The sequence below is a fragment of the Natrix helvetica genome (assembly GCF_964273705.1).
Source record: "Natrix helvetica genome assembly, chromosome: 7".
Taxonomy (NCBI): Eukaryota; Metazoa; Chordata; class Lepidosauria; order Squamata; family Natricidae; genus Natrix; species Natrix helvetica.
In genome coordinates this window covers 37,323,912-37,342,138 of record NC_138558.1, presented here as the reverse complement: position 1 = coordinate 37,342,138, position 18,227 = coordinate 37,323,912, and positions in this window count along the sequence as shown.

Below are 18,227 nucleotides of genomic sequence, written 5' to 3'. Positions count from 1 at the left end.
TATTGCCAAAAGTATTCGCTCACCCATCCACATAATCAGAAGCAGTTCTGAGCAAATACTTTTGGCAATATAGTGTAGTATACTTTATCATAGAGTAGGAATGGGGTTCCTATAGTAGTCATATAATACAATAACCTAAAATACATTAGAGTATTAGAAGGTTGATGTGCCATGCAATCACAGACCATGACCTTTGAAAAAGGTTGTGTATCATTTCTATAAATATTTTTTAGAATCATTCAAGACAGGGAAAGATAAATATAAAACAAACTTTAAAGAAACTTTTAAAAGTTCCCCAGAATCACTGGGAGTTGGGTGGCACACAAATTTTAGTAATAGTAATAATAATCCATAATCATTTTGCAAAGTCATAAATTGGGCTATCTTTCAAGAAGCACAGACTATGACCTATACAGACACAGATCTCAAACTAAGGGCTTATAATGGAATAACAGTGTTAAAGGGACCATAGAGGTCTTCTAGTCCAACCCCCTACAAAAGCAGGAGACCTACACAATTCTGGACAAATGGCTGTCCAATCTCTTCTTAAAAACTTTCAGTGATAAAGCACCCACAACACATGAAGACAACCTGTTGCACTGGTTCACTGATTTCACTGTCAAGAAATTTCTCCTTAATTCTAGGTTGCTTCTCTCCTTGATTAGTTTACATCCATTGCTATTTTTCCTGCCATCTGGTGCTTCAGAAGGCTCCCTTTAGTACTTAGATTGAACAAGTTGAGCAAAGTAATGTTTACTAGCTTTAATATGTCCCAATTGACTTTAATATTTCATCAGTGAGTTAAAAGTTCTTTACTTGTAAAGCTAGACTGCTGCAAAGAAAAAGAAATATTAAGTTGATATTTCTAATGGAAATATCAGCTTAATGATATTGTTTGAAATGAAAATGGTAGAAAGCTGAAGTCCAGTGCTGTGTGATGACCCAGGACACAGCACAGAGATAACACAAACAGCTGGCAGTTCAGATCACCCCTTTATTGCTCTAAATGTCCCCAAATGCTCCCATTTTTCTGGCAAGTCACAGAGCAGAGTGAGAACAAACCCCAACAAAAACCTCAAGCAGCCTTTGGCTGCAATTAGTCAGCCCAGGGCTGTCTGCACGGCAATAAATCCCAAGTGTATTTGGCAAAACAAGAGCCAAGCAAGGAGCAAAAGATTTAGAAAATTAGTCCAGAATGCCAACAAGGAATGCAAGGACTCTTGTCGACACACAATACTTCAAGAACTCAGTGTTTGTTCCTGACAAATGCCCCTCTCCATGGTATCTCCTTAAGTCCCATTCCCTAGGTGTGCCTGGTGAACCTGGGCGGGGCACTCTTCTTGTGAGTAGCCTGCTCTGCTGCACTCTTTGAGCCCTTGCATCAGGAGGGGGTGGTTCTTGCTCCTGGTCTGAGCTCTGTCTCTCCTCCCTGCCTTCAGGTCTTACTCATTCCGAAAAGCCTTGCCTGGACTAACTTTGCCTTCCCCAGTTTCCTCCAAAGCCAACAGAGCTTCTCTCTCACTTGCTGTTTCATGTTCCAGCTCATCTTCTGCCACAGATTCAGACTCGGAAGGGGGCATGACAGCTACATTTGGAAATATGGCTTAGCTGATCAGAATCAAGATAAGAAATAGTCAGAAATCAACCTTATCCACTTGCATTATGATAAACAATATTATCTGATTAGCCATAATAACAATCAGTGTGTGGATAGGTGACCCTCCTAATAGCTACTTGTATCCTATCAGTATTCCAAATATATTACCAGTATATGACAGTAAATTGGATATATATAAAAAAAAGTAATAGGCATGGTGTAAAGAAGTGAACTTGGCAAAAGAAAACAAAAATTAAAAAATGAGCAGATATTGAATTGTTTGGATTGAAGATCAGCACAAAAGACATTAAGAAATTTTGGTCTCATAGACAAAATGAATGAAGGTCAAATTGCAAAGCAAATATATGAATAAGTGAGTTGGAAACAAATAGAAGACGAGAATGAACTGCTCTTTGAAATTTATGATATTGTCAAAAAGAAAGTGAGAGGTTTAAAGAACAGTATATATGAAGTGAATATTGGCATAATGGACGTAAGTGGCTTTCAAAATAGAAAAATGTGAACAAGTGTAGTGAACAAGTATTCTGTAAGCAAAATTTAGTTGTACTTTTTCTTACTTCATAACATTCTTTGGCTCACTATTATTTTCTCCTTTTCTGCATTTTGCAGGTCATTACTAATTTTGCAAAGGAATAGAATAAAATGGTAGGTAGAGATTAGAGATTTGTCAGTTTGACATTTGTTCATGTTTGCTGTTATTGCTAATATATTTTACCATAAATAACATACAGGTATCAAGTCCATGTAGTCACAAAGGAATTAGCTGATATAGTGGCTGTAATATAGGTATGGTTATATAAAAACAAAAAGTCACTGTCTTCTAAAACAATCAAATTAACAAGTACTAAATTTAATTTGCAAATGAATAAAACCATCTATAAACTACAAACCATTTTCTACATCTTTACTGTTGATTTAAATGTTTTATTTCATATATTTGTTTTTACTGTAAAAGCATCACTGCTCATATTTATTTTCAAATTTAACCATTGCTATGAAAAGAAAGGGAGAAATGAAATGCATTCAAATAATGTAAATATTTCTTGCCTTTCCTTAAATTTGCTTATATTCATGTAGATGGAATTAAAATTCATCCACAAATTCATTACTCTGGCATTTAATCATATGGAAAATGTGGTTATTTAATTAAAACAAATAACATCAGTGGGATATCCCTCAGGATTGAAACTGAGGGAAAATAATCTATTCCATCAGGTTTCCATTTTGAAAATATATTAATATTAGACCATAAGGCCAATTTACAATGCTGTAATCTGATGCTGAAACAATTTAAATTGAGGAAGCCAAAATGTATACTGTTCTGTTTCAGTTTCTTCATCAGGCCCTTGTCAGAGTATAATGTAACTTAGCAAAATTGTATTTAAAAAAATACTCTGAAAAAGGCAAACGTGGCAGTACATTTTATTACATATGTGCTTAACAAAATGCTTTAACATTACTTTTTAAAAATCCAGAATAATATTGAATGACAAAATTATTGTAATGATGAAAAGAAAGATCATAGCTACATTTTATTAGGAAACTTAAGAAATAAGATTTCTTTTAAAGTCATTCTCCATGTGAATGGCTGAATTTATGTGGTCTCAAAAACTAGAAGAGCGTAAACTACTGTTCAACAATCTCAGCATAATTGCTTTCATATATTTGTTGAAAAAAATGCCCCAGTGTCAAAAACCTACATTCATATACATGGACTATATCCACTTGTGACTTGGCCTTAGCAGAACTCAATGCTGGTCATCTTCTCCAGTTATTGCAACATTCCAAACTTTGGGATTTCTGGGGGTTGGGATGGGATAAGTTTTGTTTCTATTATTAGCTTGTAAAAAACACTGAGTTCATGAATCTAGTGGATTCAAGGATTTGTCTAAAAAAGTAAGGTTCCACATTTAGGAAAGAAAAATCTAATTCACAGGTATAGAATAGATGGCACATGGCTCAATAGTAGTAACTGTGAGAAAGATCTTGGAGTCCTAGTGGACAATCAATTAAATGTGCTGCAGCTGCCAAAAATGTCCTAGGCTACATTAACAGAGGGATAGAATCAAGATCATGTGAAATGTTACTACCATTTTATAATGTCCTGCTAAGACTACACTTGGGATATTGCATCCAGGTTGGGTCACCACGATATTAAAAAAAAAAGATGTTGAGACTCAGAGTGCAGAGAAGAGCAACAAAGATGATTAGGGGCTGGAAGCCCCATCCTTGCAAAAGAACAGTTGCAGGAATTGGGAATGGGGTACTTTAATGAAGTACTAGTGAGTGATATATGTTCCAATATTTAAGAAACTGACACAAAGAGGGAGTCAACCGATTTTCCAAAGCACCTGAAGGCAGAACAAGAAGCAATAAATGGAAATTAATCAAGGAGACAAGCAACTGGAAACTAAGGAGAAATTTCTTGACAGAACAATTAATCAATCAATGACTTTCTCCAGAGATTATGGAGCAAGTAAAAGTAAAAACACTGCAGAAGTAAAAATCACTGCAGGTTTTTAAGAAGAGCTTGGACAACCATTTGTATGAATGGTATAGGGAGTCCTGCTTGAGCAAGGGATTGGACTAGAAGACCTCCAATGTCCCGCCCAACTCTGCTATTCTGTTATCATATTTATTTAGCATCTTTTACTATTTTTTCAAGTACTACTGTTATCTGGAACATACAATACAATAATACAATAGTAGAGTTGGAAGGGACCTTGGAGGTCTTCTAGTCCAACCCCCTGCCTAGGCAGGAAACCCTATACCGTTCCAGACAAATGGCTATCCAACATCTTCTTAAAGACTTCCAGTGTTGGGGCATTCACAACTTCTGGAGGCAAGCTGTTCCACTGATTAATTGTTCTAACTGTCAGGAAGTTTCTCCTCAGTTCTAAGTTGCTTCTCTCCTTGATTAGTTTCCACCCATTGCTTCTTGTTCTGTCCACAGGTGCCTTAGAGAATAGCTTGACTCCCTCTTCTTTGTGGCAACCCCTGAGATATTGGAACACTGCTATCATGTCTCCCCTAGTCCTTCTTTCTCTTAAGCTAGACATACCTAGTTCCTGCAACCGTTCTTCATATGTTTTAGTCTCCAGTCCCCTAATCATCTTTGTTGCTCTTCTCTGCACTCTTTCTAGAGTCTCCACATCTTTTTTACATCGTGGCGACCAGAACTGAATGCAGTATTCCAAGTGTGGCCTTACCAAGGCATTATAAAGTGGTATTAACACTTCACGTGATCTTGATTCTATCCCTCTGTTGATGCAGCCTAGAACTGTGTTGGCTTTTTTGGCAGCTGCTGCACACTGCTGGCTCATATTTAAATGGTTGTCCACTAGAACTCCAAGATCCCTCTCACAGTTACTACTATTGAGCACGGTACCACCTATACTGTACCTGTGCATTCCGTTTTTGTTGCCTAAATGTAGAACCTTACTCTTTTCACCATTGAATTTCATTTTATTAGATAGTGCCCAATGTTCAAGTTTGTCAAGATCCTTCTGTATCTTAAGCCTATCTTCTGGAGTGTTGGCTATTCCTGCCAGCTTGGTGTCATCTGCAAATTTGATGAGTTCCCCAATTATTCCCTCATCCAAATCATTGATGAAGATGTTGAAGAGTACTGGGCCTAAAACAGAGCCTTGGGGTACTCCACTGCATACTTCCCTCCATGTAGATGCAGTTCCATTGAGGACTACACGTTGAGTGCGGTTGGTCAGCCAGTTACGAATCCATCTGGTGGTGATGCTGTCTAACCCACATTCTTCTACTTTATCTAGTAGTAGGTTATGGTCTACCTTATCAAAAGCCTTACTGAAGTCCAAGTAAACTATATCAACGGCATTCTTCTGGTCCACTAATTTTGTCACATTATCAAAGAATGCAATAAGATTAGTCTGGCATGATCTGTTTTTGACAAATCCATGTTGAATTTTGGCTATTACTTTGTTTGCTTCTAGGTGTTTGCAAATTCATTGCTTGATTATTTTTTCCAGAATCTTTCCTGGTATTGAGGTCAGGCTGATAGGTCTGTAGTTTCCTGGATCTATTTTTTTCCCTTTTTTGAAGATGGGAACCACATCAGCTCTTTTCCAGTCCTCTGGTAGTTCCCCGGTGTTCCAGGATCTCTGAAAGATATAATTCAGTGGTTCTGAGATCTCGTCTGCTAGTTCCTTCAGAACCCTGGGGTGTAATCCATCCTTTCCTGGTGATTTGAATTCATCTTGGGTAGACAGGTGCTCACTTACCATTTTCTTCCCTATTTCAATTTGTGTTCCTAATCTGATTTTTGTGGTGCTGCTTTTGACAGGTTGGATTGTTTTATCCCTTTGTGTAAAGACAGATGCAAAACATGAGTTAAATAGTTCTGCTTTCTCCCTGTTGCTTGTCACCTTCTTGCCACTTTCTCCTAGCAATGGACCAATTGTTTCCTTAACTTTTTTCTTGTTTTTAACATGTTGGAAGAAGCTTTTTTTGTTAATTTTTACTTTTGTGGCAAGCCTTTCTTCATTGTGAGCCTTAGCTTTCCTCACTTCATCTTTACATGCTCGGGCTGTTTGCTGATATTCTGACTTAGTTATGTCCCCCTCCTTCCACTTTTTATACTTACCTTTTTTGTCTTTCAGTTTGTCAGATAGTTCTTTATGCAGCCATGCTGGTTTCTTTTGGGAGCTGATATTTTTCTTCTTCATTGGTATTGTGCTAGACTGGGCTTTTGTAATCTCATTTTTCAAAATTTCCCAAGCTTCTTGAGTTGTTTTCCCCTTGAGGATTCTCATCCATGGAATTTTTCCCAAGCTCTCTCTAAGTTTATTGAAATTAGCTTTCTTAAAGTCCAAGACTCTAGTTTGGCTTTGTTCTACTACTTGTGTTTGGATAATGTTGAATTCCAATATTGCATGGTCACTTGCCCCCAGGGTTCCTATGGCTTCAACACCTTCTATCATTTCCCATAAGCAAAACTGCTAAGTGTTGGGGAGGGTAGAGTTGGTATTTTCTCCTGTCTCTTGCAGTTCTCATCTACATTTTTCAAATCTACCCAAGGACCTTTTATTTTCCAAGTTAAAATAACATTATTTTCTACTTGATAATATGGACACAGAGGTTATTTAAAATAATTAGGTCTGTGTATGACTTGTGAATTAAGACTATCCAAGTTGCTTAGATATTGCCACTTACTTGTGATGACAACATGCCTAACGGCATTTTGGATCTTTTTATCCCAGCAACTGGGAACATTAATGTTATTATACTTTTATGACTTTGATTTCTGGCAACACTATTGATTTGAGAAACAACACATAGTTATTGGTTCAAGGAAGGCTTTATTTCAGTAGAACCAGCTCAGAGCAACTAGTCTTTTGTGTGCTTTTCTATGCTATCAGCTGATGTGTGCTTGCCAACTTTTTATATTTACTTATAGATTGAAGAAAACAGGGAAAGAAACAATGTTCTGGTTTATCTTAAACAGTAGTCCAACCAGGAAAATTTCTGTTGCATAAAACAAAGTGTAAATTTGCTCACAGCATTACCATGAATCTCTCACAATCAGTTAAGTGAGCAAAGAAGTTTTCTAGACACCCTATAGGAATGCTACCATTTGGTAACTTTCCATTTGTACAATTTATTAGACCTTATTTTTATTCCTAATGTTCACCATGAACTGTGAACCTGATTGGCTGAGCTGGGGACTCCAATCTGGAACTCTGAGATATTTTCAGATTTTGGTATGTTGTTAATAAATATTGAATAAGCAGTAGAGTACTTTTTGATGCATATAAATACTAGAAGACTACTCTCTATTCTTTGTTTGGTTAACAGAGCTTGTACTTCAAGTCTTGATTTCCTTTTTTAATATATCAGATTTATGTAATCCTGGACTAGAAAATGCATTGTCCAAATTCAGTAAACCTAGCTAAATATTCCCACTTTGATGACCCTTCACAGAGGTAAATTCAACCCTCCCAATTCTTACTAATCATCATACAGCCTGGGAAATTTTTGGGTTTAAATCCACACATCTCAGGAGCTCTAAACTAGAAAAGTTAATCTAGATTCATTAAGAATCTCCATACAACCTGTCTTGACATACTACAGTTAGAATTTTTTTAGCTCATTTAATTAATCTAATTTTCTGGATTCACATACACTATATTGCCAAAAGTATTCGCTCACCCATCCACATAATCAGAAGCAGTTCTGAGCAAATACTTTTGGCAATATAGTGTAGTATACTTTATCATAGAGTAGGAATGGGGTTCCTATAGTAGTCATATAATACAATAACCTAAAATACATTAGAGTATTAGAAGGTTGATGTGCCATGCAATCACAGACCATGACCTTTGAAAAAGGTTGTGTATCATTTCTATAAATATTTTTTAGAATCATTCAAGACAGGGAAAGATAAATATAAAACAAACTTTAAAGAAACTTTTAAAAGTTCCCCAGAATCACTGGGAGTTGGGTGGCACACAAATTTTAGTAATAGTAATAATAATCCATAATCATTTTGCAAAGTCATAAATTGGGCTATCTTTCAAGAAGCACAGACTATGACCTATACAGACACAGATCTCAAACTAAGGGCTTATAATGGAATAACAGTGTTAAAGGGACCATAGAGGTCTTCTAGTCCAACCCCCTACAAAAGCAGGAGACCTATACAATTCTGGACAAATGGCTGTCCAATCTCTTCTTAAAAACTTTCAGTGATAAAGCACCCACAACACATGAAGACAACCTGTTGCACTGGTTCACTGATTTCACTGTCAAGAAATTTCTCCTTAATTCTAGGTTGCTTCTCTCCTTGATTAGTTTACATCCATTGCTATTTTTCCTGCCATCTGGTGCTTCAGAAGGCTCCCTTTAGTACTTAGATTGAACAAGTTGAGCAAAGTAATGTTTACTAGCTTTAATATGTCCCAATTGACTTTAATATTTCATCAGTGAGTTAAAAGTTCTTTACTTGTAAAGCTAGACTGCTGCAAAGAAAAAGAAATATTAAGTTGATATTTCTAATGGAAATATCAGCTTAATGATATTGTTTGAAATGAAAATGGTAGAAAGCTGAAGTCCAGTGCTGTGTGATGACCCAGGACACAGCACAGAGATAACACAAACAGCTGGCAGTTCAGATCACCCCTTTATTGCTCTAAATGTCCCCAAATGCTCCCATTTTTCTGGCAAGTCACAGAGCAGAGTGAGAACAAACCCCAACAAAAACCTCAAGCAGCCTTTGGCTGCAATTAGTCAGCCCAGGGCTGTCTGCACGGCAATAAATCCCAAGTGTATTTGGCAAAACAAGAGCCAAGCAAGGAGCAAAAGATTTAGAAAATTAGTCCAGAATGCCAACAAGGAATGCAAGGACTCTTGTCGACACACAATACTTCAAGAACTCAGTGTTTGTTCCTGACAAATGCCCCTCTCCATGGTATCTCCTTAAGTCCCATTCCCTAGGTGTGCCTGGTGAACCTGGGCGGGGCACTCTTCTTGTGAGTAGCCTGCTCTGCTGCACTCTTTGAGCCCTTGCATCAGGAGGGGGTGGTTCTTGCTCCTGGTCTGAGCTCTGTCTCTCCTCCCTGCCTTCAGGTCTTACTCATTCCGAAAAGCCTTGCCTGGACTAACTTTGCCTTCCCCAGTTTCCTCCAAAGCCAACAGAGCTTCTCTCTCACTTGCTGTTTCATGTTCCAGCTCATCTTCTGCCACAGATTCAGACTCGGAAGGGGGCATGACAGCTACATTTGGAAATATGGCTTAGCTGATCAGAATCAAGATAAGAAATAGTCAGAAATCAACCTTATCCACTTGCATTATGATAAACAATATTATCTGATTAGCCATAATAACAATCAGTGTGTGGATAGGTGACCCTCCTAATAGCTACTTGTATCCTATCAGTATTCCAAATATATTACCAGTATATGACAGTAAATTGGATATATATAAAAAAAAGTAATAGGCATGGTGTAAAGAAGTGAACTTGGCAAAAGAAAACAAAAATTAAAAAATGAGCAGATATTGAATTGTTTGGATTGAAGATCAGCACAAAAGACATTAAGAAATTTTGGTCTCATAGACAAAATGAATGAAGGTCAAATTGCAAAGCAAATATATGAATAAGTGAGTTGGAAACAAATAGAAGACGAGAATGAACTGCTCTTTGAAATTTATGATATTGTCAAAAAGAAAGTGAGAGGTTTAAAGAACAGTATATATGAAGTGAATATTGGCATAATGGACGTAAGTGGCTTTCAAAATAGAAAAATGTGAACAAGTGTAGTGAACAAGTATTCTGTAAGCAAAATTTAGTTGTACTTTTTCTTACTTCATAACATTCTTTGGCTCACTATTATTTTCTCCTTTTCTGCATTTTGCAGGTCATTACTAATTTTGCAAAGGAATAGAATAAAATGGTAGGTAGAGATTAGAGATTTGTCAGTTTGACATTTGTTCATGTTTGCTGTTATTGCTAATATATTTTACCATAAATAACATACAGGTATCAAGTCCATGTAGTCACAAAGGAATTAGCTGATATAGTGGCTGTAATATAGGTATGGTTATATAAAAACAAAAAGTCACTGTCTTCTAAAACAATCAAATTAACAAGTACTAAATTTAATTTGCAAATGAATAAAACCATCTATAAACTACAAACCATTTTCTACATCTTTACTGTTGATTTAAATGTTTTATTTCATATATTTGTTTTTACTGTAAAAGCATCACTGCTCATATTTATTTTCAAATTTAACCATTGCTATGAAAAGAAAGGGAGAAATGAAATGCATTCAAATAATGTAAATATTTCTTGCCTTTCCTTAAATTTGCTTATATTCATGTAGATGGAATTAAAATTCATCCACAAATTCATTACTCTGGCATTTAATCATATGGAAAATGTGGTTATTTAATTAAAACAAATAACATCAGTGGGATATCCCTCAGGATTGAAACTGAGGGAAAATAATCTATTCCATCAGGTTTCCATTTTGAAAATATATTAATATTAGACCATAAGGCCAATTTACAATGCTGTAATCTGATGCTGAAACAATTTAAATTGAGGAAGCCAAAATGTATACTGTTCTGTTTCAGTTTCTTCATCAGGCCCTTGTCAGAGTATAATGTAACTTAGCAAAATTGTATTTAAAAAAATACTCTGAAAAAGGCAAACGTGGCAGTACATTTTATTACATATGTGCTTAACAAAATGCTTTAACATTACTTTTTAAAAATCCAGAATAATATTGAATGACAAAATTATTGTAATGATGAAAAGAAAGATCATAGCTACATTTTATTAGGAAACTTAAGAAATAAGATTTCTTTTAAAGTCATTCTCCATGTGAATGGCTGAATTTATGTGGTCTCAAAAACTAGAAGAGCGTAAACTACTGTTCAACAATCTCAGCATAATTGCTTTCATATATTTGTTGAAAAAAATGCCCCAGTGTCAAAAACCTACATTCATATACATGGACTATATCCACTTGTGACTTGGCCTTAGCAGAACTCAATGCTGGTCATCTTCTCCAGTTATTGCAACATTCCAAACTTTGGGATTTCTGGGGGTTGGGATGGGATAAGTTTTGTTTCTATTATTAGCTTGTAAAAAACACTGAGTTCATGAATCTAGTGGATTCAAGGATTTGTCTAAAAAAGTAAGGTTCCACATTTAGGAAAGAAAAATCTAATTCACAGGTATAGAATAGATGGCACATGGCTCAATAGTAGTAACTGTGAGAAAGATCTTGGAGTCCTAGTGGACAATCAATTAAATGTGCTGCAGCTGCCAAAAATGTCCTAGGCTACATTAACAGAGGGATAGAATCAAGATCATGTGAAATGTTACTACCATTTTATAATGTCCTGCTAAGACTACACTTGGGATATTGCATCCAGGTTGGGTCACCACGATATTAAAAAAAAAAGATGTTGAGACTCAGAGTGCAGAGAAGAGCAACAAAGATGATTAGGGGCTGGAAGCCCCATCCTTGCAAAAGAACAGTTGCAGGAATTGGGAATGGGGTACTTTAATGAAGTACTAGTGAGTGATATATGTTCCAATATTTAAGAAACTGACACAAAGAGGGAGTCAACCGATTTTCCAAAGCACCTGAAGGCAGAACAAGAAGCAATAAATGGAAATTAATCAAGGAGACAAGCAACTGGAAACTAAGGAGAAATTTCTTGACAGAACAATTAATCAATCAATGACTTTCTCCAGAGATTATGGAGCAAGTAAAAGTAAAAACACTGCAGAAGTAAAAATCACTGCAGGTTTTTAAGAAGAGCTTGGACAACCATTTGTATGAATGGTATAGGGAGTCCTGCTTGAGCAAGGGATTGGACTAGAAGACCTCCAATGTCCCGCCCAACTCTGCTATTCTGTTATCATATTTATTTAGCATCTTTTACTATTTTTTCAAGTACTACTGTTATCTGGAACATACAATACAATAATACAATAGTAGAGTTGGAAGGGACCTTGGAGGTCTTCTAGTCCAACCCCCTGCCTAGGCAGGAAACCCTATACCGTTCCAGACAAATGGCTATCCAACATCTTCTTAAAGACTTCCAGTGTTGGGGCATTCACAACTTCTGGAGGCAAGCTGTTCCACTGATTAATTGTTCTAACTGTCAGGAAGTTTCTCCTCAGTTCTAAGTTGCTTCTCTCCTTGATTAGTTTCCACCCATTGCTTCTTGTTCTGTCCACAGGTGCCTTAGAGAATAGCTTGACTCCCTCTTCTTTGTGGCAACCCCTGAGATATTGGAACACTGCTATCATGTCTCCCCTAGTCCTTCTTTCTCTTAAGCTAGACATACCTAGTTCCTGCAACCGTTCTTCATATGTTTTAGTCTCCAGTCCCCTAATCATCTTTGTTGCTCTTCTCTGCACTCTTTCTAGAGTCTCCACATCTTTTTTACATCGTGGCGACCAGAACTGAATGCAGTATTCCAAGTGTGGCCTTACCAAGGCATTATAAAGTGGTATTAACACTTCACGTGATCTTGATTCTATCCCTCTGTTGATGCAGCCTAGAACTGTGTTGGCTTTTTTGGCAGCTGCTGCACACTGCTGGCTCATATTTAAATGGTTGTCCACTAGAACTCCAAGATCCCTCTCACAGTTACTACTATTGAGCACGGTACCACCTATACTGTACCTGTGCATTCCGTTTTTGTTGCCTAAATGTAGAACCTTACTCTTTTCACCATTGAATTTCATTTTATTAGATAGTGCCCAATGTTCAAGTTTGTCAAGATCCTTCTGTATCTTAAGCCTATCTTCTGGAGTGTTGGCTATTCCTGCCAGCTTGGTGTCATCTGCAAATTTGATGAGTTCCCCAATTATTCCCTCATCCAAATCATTGATGAAGATGTTGAAGAGTACTGGGCCTAAAACAGAGCCTTGGGGTACTCCACTGCATACTTCCCTCCATGTAGATGCAGTTCCATTGAGGACTACACGTTGAGTGCGGTTGGTCAGCCAGTTACGAATCCATCTGGTGGTGATGCTGTCTAACCCACATTCTTCTACTTTATCTAGTAGTAGGTTATGGTCTACCTTATCAAAAGCCTTACTGAAGTCCAAGTAAACTATATCAACGGCATTCTTCTGGTCCACTAATTTTGTCACATTATCAAAGAATGCAATAAGATTAGTCTGGCATGATCTGTTTTTGACAAATCCATGTTGAATTTTGGCTATTACTTTGTTTGCTTCTAGGTGTTTGCAAATTCATTGCTTGATTATTTTTTCCAGAATCTTTCCTGGTATTGAGGTCAGGCTGATAGGTCTGTAGTTTCCTGGATCTATTTTTTTCCCTTTTTTGAAGATGGGAACCACATCAGCTCTTTTCCAGTCCTCTGGTAGTTCCCCGGTGTTCCAGGATCTCTGAAAGATATAATTCAGTGGTTCTGAGATCTCGTCTGCTAGTTCCTTCAGAACCCTGGGGTGTAATCCATCCTTTCCTGGTGATTTGAATTCATCTTGGGTAGACAGGTGCTCACTTACCATTTTCTTCCCTATTTCAATTTGTGTTCCTAATCTGATTTTTGTGGTGCTGCTTTTGACAGGTTGGATTGTTTTATCCCTTTGTGTAAAGACAGATGCAAAACATGAGTTAAATAGTTCTGCTTTCTCCCTGTTGCTTGTCACCTTCTTGCCACTTTCTCCTAGCAATGGACCAATTGTTTCCTTAACTTTTTTCTTGTTTTTAACATGTTGGAAGAAGCTTTTTTTGTTAATTTTTACTTTTGTGGCAAGCCTTTCTTCATTGTGAGCCTTAGCTTTCCTCACTTCATCTTTACATGCTCGGGCTGTTTGCTGATATTCTGACTTAGTTATGTCCCCCTCCTTCCACTTTTTATACTTACCTTTTTTGTCTTTCAGTTTGTCAGATAGTTCTTTATGCAGCCATGCTGGTTTCTTTTGGGAGCTGATATTTTTCTTCTTCATTGGTATTGTGCTAGACTGGGCTTTTGTAATCTCATTTTTCAAAATTTCCCAAGCTTCTTGAGTTGTTTTCCCCTTGAGGATTCTCATCCATGGAATTTTTCCCAAGCTCTCTCTAAGTTTATTGAAATTAGCTTTCTTAAAGTCCAAGACTCTAGTTTGGCTTTGTTCTACTACTTGTGTTTGGATAATGTTGAATTCCAATATTGCATGGTCACTTGCCCCCAGGGTTCCTATGGCTTCAACACCTTCTATCATTTCCTCTCTGTTAGTGAGGATTAAGTCCAATATGGCTGATCCCCTTGTTCCCTTCTCTACTTTTTGGAAAACAAAGTTGTCTGCTAGGTTTCTTAAGAACCTGTTGGATCTTCCACTTGGTGCAGAGTTTGTTTCCCAGTTGATGTCAGGGTAGTTAAAATCTCCCATTACTATTGTGGTGTGCTTCCTACATACCTTAGTTAGCTGACTAGCAAAAAGTTCATCTACTTCCTCTGCTTGGTTGGGTGGCCTGTAGTATAGACCTATGGCAGTGTCATTTCCCCCACAACCTTTAATATTGACCCAAATGCATTCAAGATAGTTCTCATCATTGCTGTGTTCTATTTCTGTAGAGATGTAGTTATTTCTTATACATAGTGCAACTCCACCTCCTCTTTTATTTCATGGACATTTCATGGATATTTCATTCATAATTATATCCTATTGCATGTGCCTGAAAATATTTATAATCTCTGCTCCTCAAAATCAGATCACTTTCATATAATATGCTTATATTTTTAATTACTCTTAAATTTCTACAAAAATACACACAAAAGTATTTACTTTCTTTAATTTCATTGCATTAATTCATTATTTAATTCATTGTATTCCATTCATTATTCATACATTCAAAGTCACAATGTTTCATAAGCCAATGAATCTGGTCTATTGGATGGGCCATAGATATTATCTTCTGCCCCTAAAAATTGGCTTGGTTCAATCATGGCTTTCATGATGTACTTTTTACAGTAATTAGGTAGAGAATGTCTATATTAGGATACAGGTTTAGTTGTAAGCAGGTCATATGCAGCATCTTCTCTTAATGATAAGAAAACTGCCTTCAACTGATTCAGAGAATTGGCTCAGATTGAATCCATATATGCCTAGGAATAATCAGAAATGTTATTTTTATATTTTTATTATTAGATTTATAGTCCACATTTATTTTTACAACTCAAAGTGGAATAAATAATATTCCCATCTCCTATTATACATACAGTAACAATCCTATAAGGTGACTAGATCTAAGAAATATTTCTTTGCCCAAATCACCTAATCCAATTTCAAGCCTAAGGGCCTAGAAATCATAATTTCCAATGTTTTTCCAATGCTTTCAACACTTTAATCAGTATACCCCACTGAATTATAAGAGACAAGGTTACATTTTTCAGAAGACTTTTTTTAATATTTTCTTTTACATTTTTATTAACATAAAAATTAAGAATTCAGAAGAATTTTCAATATGTATTCATAATTCTATGGTTCGTACACCATTTTCTTAACCTATATGCAAGTTACTATAAAGGACACAAAATCGTTGGTAACTTGTTATGGAAGTGGAGGAAAATATATCATTAAGAGACCATCTGCCTTGTACAAGTGGTCATGAAATATCTCCAGTTTCTTTGTTAACAAATAAGCTAGAGAATTTTGAAAAAAGGTTTCCACATTCTGACTATGTTATGCTTTTATTTATTTGCAAAGCAATCATTTCTCTTTTCAAAATGGTCTGTTCTGTACTTATTATTTCCTAAATTCAGGAATCAAGAGTTTCATTTTTGTAATATAATGTTATATAGATAAAGACAAGTAAAGAACACTTGTCAGTCAAATGTTGTGATACAATTCATGAAAAGAAACAAGAAGAAGTATGCATGTACAGGAATAAAAACAGGCTTGTACTGACTAAATGCAAAATATGCAATCAAAAATATAAATATTTCTTTACCACAAGACAAATGTAATTCAGTACATATCTTCTTAGCAGAAGAAAGAATCACAGCTTTTGGAAATTCAGTGTGAGTTTATATATATTTTTAATTGGCCACTGGGGAGATAAAACCCCTCAACAATAGCTCCTCCTCTGAATAAAGAAAGAAAACCAACAGCTTAGCAAGTCCCTGGCAAAGCAAAACAGAATCTGTTTTAAAGTCTGGTATAGCAGATGGTAAACAAAAAAAGGAAACATGATGAAACTTGAAGCAAATCCATATTCATAAGGGATCAGATGAGGGTTCAGAGTTTGCATGCTGAAAATTCCCCTTTCAGTCTTTACATCAAAAGTCTAGGTGGTAAATGCAACAAAAAAAAAGTTTTGCAGATAGTTTTAAGGCTAAACCCTTAGCCTCCTGCCTTTGAAATTTACAAGTGACATGCGAGAGAAACTAAAGGACTTAGTCAATAATGAACACAACATAGAATATTACTATTCACTCCCAACTAAAACAGGATAGTAAGAGCAATTATACAGTCCACGTCAGTGTATGTTATGCTAGCTTCATATTGGTCCTGATTACTACATATCAATTTGAAGATCAACACAGCAATTATTAGTATAGAAATGAAGAATTTGACTCAAAAAGTTTAGATGCTCTGTTTTCTCTGGCAGAGGGTTGCAGGAGGCCGTTGCAACTGAAAATGAAGCTCGGGAGCCCATTTTTGCTGGCAAAACACTCTGGCCAGCAAAAATGGAGCTCCCAGAGGGCTACAGGAGACGGTCACAGCCAAAAATGTGGCCTGGCAGGGCACACGCACTCCCCAAGCTCCATTTTCACTGGCAGAACCACTCGGGCCAACCACAGGTGCCCCTGATATGAGTGACTTCAAGCTGGTCACATCCACCCTTGCCAGCAATTGTATAATATGACAATTATGTTGTCATATTATGTTGTCATCCACCCCCAGCCCCAGCAATTGTATAATATGACAATTATGCAATTTACATTTTGATGGGCAACCTAGATCAAATTCAAAAGAATAGTTGTCAACCGAGTCACCATGCCTGTATAGTCAAGAAAAATATATTATTGTGATAAATTAATTTTCTAAAATTAATTAATTTTAATTAATTAATGGATTTAATTACTATATGTCATGGTATAGTATATACTATTACAAATAGATTTGGCTTTGATGAGAGCTCTCCTTGGAAGCTCTATTAAGATAAATGTTGAAAAACCTCCCTTTAACTATTCATATCAAAAGAGTCTTTGTTCTGAAAGGTACCATTGCTGTGAGTCAATGAAGCGCTAAATGAAGATATTAGAATTGAATTGTTTAGTCAAGGATAGCTGACAATAATGTTTTCCTAACCAGCTAGCCAAACTTTTTTTCTATTGTTTTCTTCATGGATTTCAAAATTTGGGTTCCATTGACATAATTTTTATTTTATTTTTGTCAATACTTCACCTATTATATCTTTTTACGTGTTTTCTTTTTAAATTCACCAGAATTACCCTTACAAAATTCCTTAAAAAGTGAAACTCATAAACTATTCATCTCTCCCATATACTATTAAAATAATATGGATTCCCATCCTTAGTATAGCTTCTGTGCTTTTAAAACAAATATTTACAGACAAATGTAAGACATAAGAAAAGAGAATTATAAATTGTAATGTAATTCAAAATTAACTTTATATTAAATGCACTTATGTCTTAATAATTTTCTACTGTCATCAAGGACTCTGGAACCCCAGTTTCTGTCAATCAGAATAGACACCTGCAGTCCTAAGAACGTAGACAGTGCCCTGTGGGGGTCTTAAATAGTATTATGTCTACAAAATCATGAATTGCTTCTGTCTGATAGCTACAATTTAAAATAAATATATGGAGAAATGAACTCTACTCAATTGCAGTCAGTATAGTAAGTGACTTCCTTTGTTTTAATTTAATTAGACTAAGGAAATAAGTGATCATAACACTGTTTTACATTATTAATTCACTCAGATTTCTGACTGCTTGTCTTGGATGTAGTCTAATATGTAGAATTAAAGCTTGCAAGTTATACTTCATTAAGCCACATGCTTCTATTCTTAGTCACCAATTGAATGTTTGAAACATTATGAAAAAGTTCCATCCTGTTCATAAAATTATTAGAACA